Here is an 8,211-nt window from a genome sequence, read left to right as displayed (position 1 = left end):
ATCACAATACTAGATTCATAGCGTCATAGGACAGAATAAAAGCTACAGTAAAGACAGCAGGAGGGCATTTAGCTTAAGAGTGGAGAAACTACAAGTGTGGTTTTATTTTGCTGAATGCTCTGTTGCTATACCCACACAGGCCCTGCTGAAAGTGATTTCTGTCAAAGGTAGAAAAAGAAAGGGCTTCATCTGCATTATTTGAAATACAGCAGCTTTTAGAGAAGTCAACACAACCTCAGCTGTGCTTCTTGTCTCATACTGCAGCAAATGCTGGTCTTCAGACATTTCTACTGCTACACTTGCCAGTGTTAAAAGGCAATTGGGTTCATCTTTGTGTTGCATAAGCTCTCTTTGCATTAGGTTCAAAAAGCAGGTTTAATTCTTTCCTACACATGCAATGATGCAAGTGTGCAGGGACTAGAAAAAACATCTTGCAATTTTTTCCAATTAGACAAATTCCAGCCTTTGCAAAGAACTGAAGGAGTGCTACAGATCAACAGCTCCGCCTCCATTCAGACGTACATTTTGCCTTCCAATTTGTTTTCTCATAGTCTTGCTGCATTTTGGGAAGTGAGGATATTTCCAGGTGCCAATTGCTGCCTGCCTATGAATGCACAGCCAGAAGAGACCACATATTCACTACTGTGCACACAAGAGCAATGGACATGACTGTAAGACTCAGTATGGAACATGGTTCCATTGCCTTCTCTGAATCAGAAGGAAGAAAATGTAAATCAAACAAATCTTGCTTTGACCTCTATAATTGCATTAATGTGTCTTTTCACGGAGATTGTTTGCATTTATTCTTTAAACTGTTTTTAATCAATATTTAGTTTTGAAATGTTTGCACAGAAGACATCTGGAAGAAAGAGAAGGCCAAGAACAGGGTTCTGCAAATGTCATGGCAGTTGTGTATGCATTGGTCTATCACAAAATGTTGTGAAATCATAGTTTATGTTTCATTAAAAAGGGGTGGGGATAATTAAAAGCAAAGGAAAAGAAGAACAAACAGTGGAGGCAGATGTTTTCCAGATTTCCATGACAAATTAGTGAGATATTTAAAAACATATATTCTCCTTTTGTCTTTCTCACTGGATATTTTCATCCTTTGGTTATATCGTATTGAAAAAAACACAAATATTTCACAAAGGTCACGTTTCCCTGCAGCTTGGGAAAACCAGGTCCTATAAATATAAAAGCGTTATTAAAGAAAGTAAAGAATCCTGAGCTGACTCAGGGGCAGCCCCAGGAGCCTCAGAGGAGGCAAAAACACCTACCAGATGGAAACATAAAGAATGATGTCCTGTATTTACTTCTCATTCCATCCTAGTATTCCTTCTGCACACAAACTCCAAATTAAATGGATATTATAGGCACACACAAATTCTACCTACTTAAAAATAAATTTGAGAACAATCCCCTTGTTTCAGTGACCTTTTAATTGTAAATCTTGTAAAAGATGCTAAATTAGGAGAATATTCTCAATAGAAAAGAGAGAGGGCAGTGGAATTCCCCAAGGGATGGCTGCACAGACAAGAAAGAGGACAGAAAGAGAAATTATGTCAATAGTACACAAAGTCTGCAGACTGCTCTTTTGCAGCACACCCTGGATCTACCAGATGCATTTTAGTCTTTAATATTATATTCTAATATACAGGTAAGTATATATGCCACAGTGAAGAAACCAGCCAAAACAGTTATTGGTTTGTTGTGTTAAGCTAAATAGTGAAATGCCAGAGATCTTTGAAAACCAAGCTGAACCATATGTACGTGTAAGGCTAAGTAGCAAGGTACAGCAAGCTGGGTGCCTCAAAAGAATCACAGTTAATGTTGGTCTGTGAAATATGATGAGATGATGAAAGGCAGGATGAACAATTAAGCCTGATAGGCAACATATGACAACCATAAATGGCTGTGCATTGTGGCTTAATCTAAAGCAGCAAAGAAGAGATGGCACAAAAGACGGACAGGAAATGTGAGCAATGCATGAAAACATATGGAACCCAGCAGACTACTCTGCACTACTTCTATTACTAATTTACTCAAAATACGCAAAGGAAAAATAAAGGAGTAGATCAAATACATAAAGAGATACAGTTGGGTCTTGCTGGGGGTCTTTTCTATTTGTTTGTTTATTTAATTTGCATTTGAGAACAAATTGCAAAGAAAAAAACAAAAAAAAGGTTATGTGACTGTGGTTTAGACTGGAGTCTAAATACAAACCAGGCACAAAACAGGGATAAACAAAACCCGGAAGTTAATGAAGGTTTCTTGAATCAAATTCTGCACTATTTCTTTGCCTACAGAAGAGGTGTATTGCACTTGACTGTCCCCTCTTTCTCAGCATCTTGGGAGCACTTTTTCTACTTGAGCACCTTTTCTATTTGACATTTCCAAAGACACTCTAGAGAATATTCCGCTTCACATTAGCAAGGCTTGCTACCTCACAGTTCTGCAAGATTTGCCAGGTCAAGATCACTCACAACTCTAAGCCATGTCATCAAAATATCATACAGGTATTTCTTTAGGAATGTGCTGCCAGAAAGGCACTGAGAGTATCAAGTTACTGCATATATCGTTTTCCATAAGGACTAATATTAGACTGTGAAATGGCCTATATATATGAGTGTGCAAACGTGTGTGTATGAGAGAGAGCGAGCAAGCACTTGTGCATTTATGTGTAGATAAGGCCTAGGTTGAGAAGGTTATTAGCAAGAAGATTTCTGCAGAAGACTCAAGGTATTGTAGGATTTTAAGATACAAACTTAGAAACTAACCTTAGAAATACATTTCTAAAACAAAATCAACTTTGTGTTTTGGTACCAAGGAAGAAAAAGAGCTGTGAGATATTAAACTCCCAGTGCTCAGAAACTGAGTGACTCAACAGCAAGCTTCCTGAGTACACCATGTTACACCTCATCATAGATGTTTAATTCTTAATGGTGAAGAGTTTCACTCGTGTGCTTTCTCACAGCCATCTCACGACAATGAAAACAGACGGTCATTAATTTACTAAGTGACACCCAAGATGTCTCTGTAGTACTAAGTGAGAAATACATCCAAATACACATTTGGTATAAATTAAATAATATAAATATTGTTAGATTTTTCTTTTCATTTCCTATAAAAATATTGAATTAAATTTCTAAGTGACTCACAGTTTATTTCTGAGTGTACAAATTGGGGTGACTTGAGAGTCCCTCCTTTTCACAAAATGCCCAAATTCTGTTCTCTGAAATGATGCCTAGAGAAAGAGTGGCAAAATGAGCACACATAAATGAAAGCATATCAAAACAACGGTAATTTCTGAACATGTTGGCCACTGCACAGTCAATACTGTAATAGAACCGACTATTCTCCTCACTGGAACATTGCTCCCAAATGTAAAAGGAAGATCTAGTGCTGCTCACATACCGCGCAGGCCAGGATCTTCCAGACTGCGTAGGTATATGAACAACGTGTTTGATTGCAGCACCCACTATTTGAAACCTAATGTTCCATCAGATCAAGTGGAAGTTATCCAGCAAATAACAGCAGTGTGTGTCAACGACAGCAGAACTGTGTCTTGTTTTTCCTCCTAGTTCCTGTTTCTCCTAATGTGGGCTTGGTGGCTAATGGCTTACTAAAGCCTTTCTCTAACAAAACGTTCTGTTTCTTTGTAGCACTCAGTTTTGTCTACATGCAGCACAGCTTGTTTTTCATAATTCTCTCACTGCAGATTAGGATGCTGAAAAATACACGTCAATAAAATGGCCTATATTTCATAAGAAACTCTTACGGGTGAAGTGCAAAACTCCAGTTTAATTAGCAGACTTACACAGCTTTGTAACAGGGCTCCTAAGGGATGAGAAGAAACGGAAGCCCTTGTTTCTTGCCTCTGCCCAGACAGCAGTATTGAATCTATTCCACAAGCCTGATCCATAGCAGCCTCTTCACCAACATTTAGCTGAACGAGCAATGCACCACGGCCCTGTCAGTTTTTCCTGAGATGTAAGAATTATAAAAAAAGGTGTTTGTTCAACATGCTGCACAAGGCATATGGCTTACATGTGGTTAAAGCTCCAACACACACAGAACGTTGTTCTGCAGATCAGCACTCCCTGTTTTACAGATATACCTGCACATTAAACATGCAAACACAGACATAAAAACCCCGGGATGTGATCCATATCTCTAAACTAAATGCTATTATACTACTCCAAACAAGATATTAACAAAATGGCCTTCCTTCTTTAAATGTTCATTAAAAAAATGGGGAATATCAGCTTTTTTTTTTTCATATGGTTGTCTGGAAGACTCAGGCATCCACGAGTGCTTGTATCTGAGCAATGCAGACGGCCACATGACACTCACAAACATGCATTCCAAGTGTGGAGCTGAGCTGAAGAATGTGCTGCTGTTCTCAGCAGCTATAATTATCACAGTTGCAGTTCTTATCATCACCCACACAGGTGTATTATCGTGTAATACAAAGTTGAAAGAACCTTAACTCTTACTAAAGAACTGGAGCAGCAGGCGACAGAAGACCCAAAGCTGTTGTTTCTGACAGCAGTGATCCAGGAATCTCCAATTCAACCCCTTCCTGGTTGCTGTGCTCCAAGTCTCTGCTGGGCTGTAATTTGAGATGCAAAGTCTCTCTTTTGCTTTGCTATTTTCCTCATCTTTAAAAGTTCTGATTCATATAATTCATGTAATCAAAATACTTATCAATACTAGGTGAGCTTCACTTACAAAGAATGAGACTAGATTTGAAATACATGATTCCTCTAGCACCAGTGACAGTGAATGGCTTAGTTTGAAGCCAAACACATCAATTCATACATTTATTAGTACTTTTACCTCCTGGCTGTTTCTGGGCACTTAAATAGGATCAAACTGAGATACTGAATTAGAATAAAAGGTTTTTTCATATTTATGCACTTCCCCCACATTCAATAAACTGAGGGTCTTAGAAATAATACTTCAATGACACATTCAAGATATAAATCAATTACTATAGATCAGGAAAGAAATATTGTACAACTATTATTATCTTTGTGCCGCACTGGTAACCAAGAAACTGGTCCTCACTTTAGGCACAAAGCTCTAAAACGCTTGGGGAGGTTTACTACATGAAATAGAACAAGGATTCTACCTGAAAGAAACATTTCAGCGCTTTTCATGGATAGAAGCACAAAGCAGTTAAACTGTGTAATTCAATGGTTACTGTGTCTCCCAGGGCAGGCATCAGGTCTGACACTCTAGTGACAAAATTAGCCTTTGCAATTCTGACCTTTGAAAGACATCTATAAGCCAAATCAGACAGTTGCATTAGAAAATAGTTTTCCGTGCTAGTAATTACAAAAAGTATTCTGCCCACACCAGAGCAAACAAAATACTCATTTGAACAGGCTGAGAATACTTATATTAGTGCCTGCTCAGTTGCAGTGCTGTGTAGCAGATGTAAAGCAGCTGTGCTTTTCTGCTTGTGTGCCAAGAACGTGACTAGAATGGTTTAACCAGAGAAACCCAGCTTCCCTCCTCCATATTTTCCCTTCCTCTTGGCATCCTCTTCTCATTCTTCTGCTCAATTGTTCCTTTAATCCATGAAAGCAGTGCAGTGATGGAGGCTCTTTCATGTAGACTTCATTCACACTGGCAGTGCTCTTGATCCCCACTCCTCCTTCCTGAAGCACACCACAGTTGCGGCTTTTGCTCTTTCCCTGTTGATCTTAAGGGTGGTACATGCTGTTGGAAGCGTTTTGTGGCCTGAGGTGTGGTATGTATAGAAGAGGAAGTCTGAGGACTCTCCAATCTGCTTGGGACTGAAAAGGCTTGAAAAGAGATACGCATACAATCTCTGTATACTTTTAAGACAGCTCGGGGCAATGTTTCCATAACATCAGCGCTGATGTCCACAGGTCCATCTCTTCTCTGCTTTCCTCTCTTTCTAGCTCTCATTAATGCAATGATTGGTTTAATTTCAATAAATGCAAAACGATTAAATATTTGAATCAACACAATCAGCAGGGCTGTTGTAAAACATTTCGATGCCTAGCCAGGCTGTCAGCTCAGTGACAGTTCTTTCACCTTCGAGACAGAAGCATGTGAGTGATAGATGGGTTCATTGGAAGAGCACAGAGGGATTTGTGGCTCACTCCACTGGGATTTATAAGAATGTTCTTGATTCCTTCAGAGTTGTTGCCATAATTATCCTATATTTTTTATCAGTTCTAGTTTTATTTTGTGTTTGTGCTTTTTAGCCCACTGTGGATGTTGTACCTTGTGCATTGTTTTGGAAAGCACAATACACTCAAATGCATGATTTGCATATGCAAATGCTACGTTTCCGTGTGCAAATAACAACGATTCCAGGAACTGTAAGCATAAAAGATTGTGCTGATAGAACTATTCTCCTGTTAATCAGAAGCGAGATTTGATTCTTTATGAAAACACAGCTCAGTGATGTTTGCCAGAAATTCACCATTTAATCTCCAGCACCACAACTGAAAACTTTTGGCAAATATGAATAAATCTGAAAGAAAAAAGAATTAAGCCAAGCATAATCACTTCTTTGTTCTTTGAAGTTCTCCCAGTGTTGCGTTATGAACAGTTGTAACAGTCGCACTATTTGCTTTCTTCTCTTGGTGGGGGCATTAGGGAAGACACTGTGTGGAATTTAAGAGTGTCAACTTAAAATCATTGAAAAAATGAAGAAGAACATCAAGATCTCAACTGTAAACCCACGAGAGCCCTCTGTGAAAGACAAAGTCAATGACAAAGGGGCTTGACAAGCTCAGAACTCCAGAACTGTATGAATGAGACCCACACGTAGGAAACAACTGTAAATATAGCTCAGATTTCCATTGTTAAGTGGGGCAATTTTCAAGCCACTATTTTGGTAAAGTGTAAAAGAGAATTCTTCTGTTAGGAGTCAAATTCAGTTTTGTAACTGATTCTGCAATATGTGGAGGGACAATTCAGCGAGCCCAGCCAAATTCCCAGCCTTCTCCTGACTCTGAAACGCTTAACATCTCGTTTATGGGATGCAGTCAGTCTGGCTTATCACATTAAGTAAAGTCAAAGAACCAGAAGGGACTTGATTAGTACTCTCTACACCACATCATAATAGTTATGAGCAGAGATATGACAGCACCTGTGTGGGTGTACCACCTCCAACTATCTGTGCAGTGCCACAGGTAGAGAAGCAAACCTTTGGCACCCCCTGCAAACAGGCAATTAAAAGCTGCACATCCATGAGATACATGCTGGTCAGGTGGCTCAAACAACAGCTTTAGCAGAGGCCAAAATCAGCCCTTTGTTTTTAGTGCTGCTAGAAAACAGGTGAGATTTTTGTGGAAAAAAACTCTATTTTTCATAATTCTACTTATTTCAAGTGTGGAAATGGAAGCCTGCAGGCATTAATGTGTGCTTAGCTGCTTAAATACCAATAATAATTCTATTACTTGGGTGTTTTGGAATGCCTTATAAAAGGAAAGGCATATTTAAAAGAAAATCTGAAGTTCTTTTCCTAGGATATTTTAGCTAGATTATGCTGTATATCCAAATAACATACACGGATCAAAAAAAGAAGGAAGCACACCAGGTGTTTTGAATATTTTCAGTTCTCATCTAAACACTGCACCAGCAGAAGCCAAGCATGATGAAGCTCTTCACAGTATGCAACAGCACCGGTTTTCCTTAAAAATGAAGTTTAGTGCCTGAGTTTGTCTCTAAATGCTTAAAAGTGGCTCCATGGAAACACATGGAGCCTTCTAAGACAGATTTAAAGAAAGGTAGGAGGAGTCCAAGGAGAAACAGTTTGAGAATATTGATTTTACAACTGCAGAAAAAGAAGGTGGAATATGTGCTGGGAAAGTATGTGGAATTTAAATGAATCCTATAAATAACATTTACAGCATACACATCTGTACAAAGGCAGAAGGAACAGGGAGAAAGAGAACTTTCTAATTCACATTAGTTGCCATAGTGTTATTAGGTATAGTCATCATTCAGCTGGAATGTACAGGTTTGGATTTCTCAACCCTTATTTCCAAATAATTACACATTTCCTAGAAGGTTACACGAACGACTGAAGTTTGTAGCTACAGGGCCCTGCTCAACCTCAGCCTGAACTGGGGTTTCATCTGATACTGAGTTTCTCCATAGGAAAGTTGTTGTATACTTTGCAAAACAAAGTATTCAGAGGAGTGTTCTGATTTTGCAGTGAAG

This window comes from Coturnix japonica, chromosome 19 (assembly GCF_054131305.1).
Source record: "Coturnix japonica strain WE chromosome 19, WE-NBRP24, whole genome shotgun sequence".
Taxonomy (NCBI): Eukaryota; Metazoa; Chordata; class Aves; order Galliformes; family Phasianidae; genus Coturnix; species Coturnix japonica.
The sequence above is the reverse complement of the archived record's forward strand: the minus strand, read 5'-3'. Positions refer to the sequence as shown.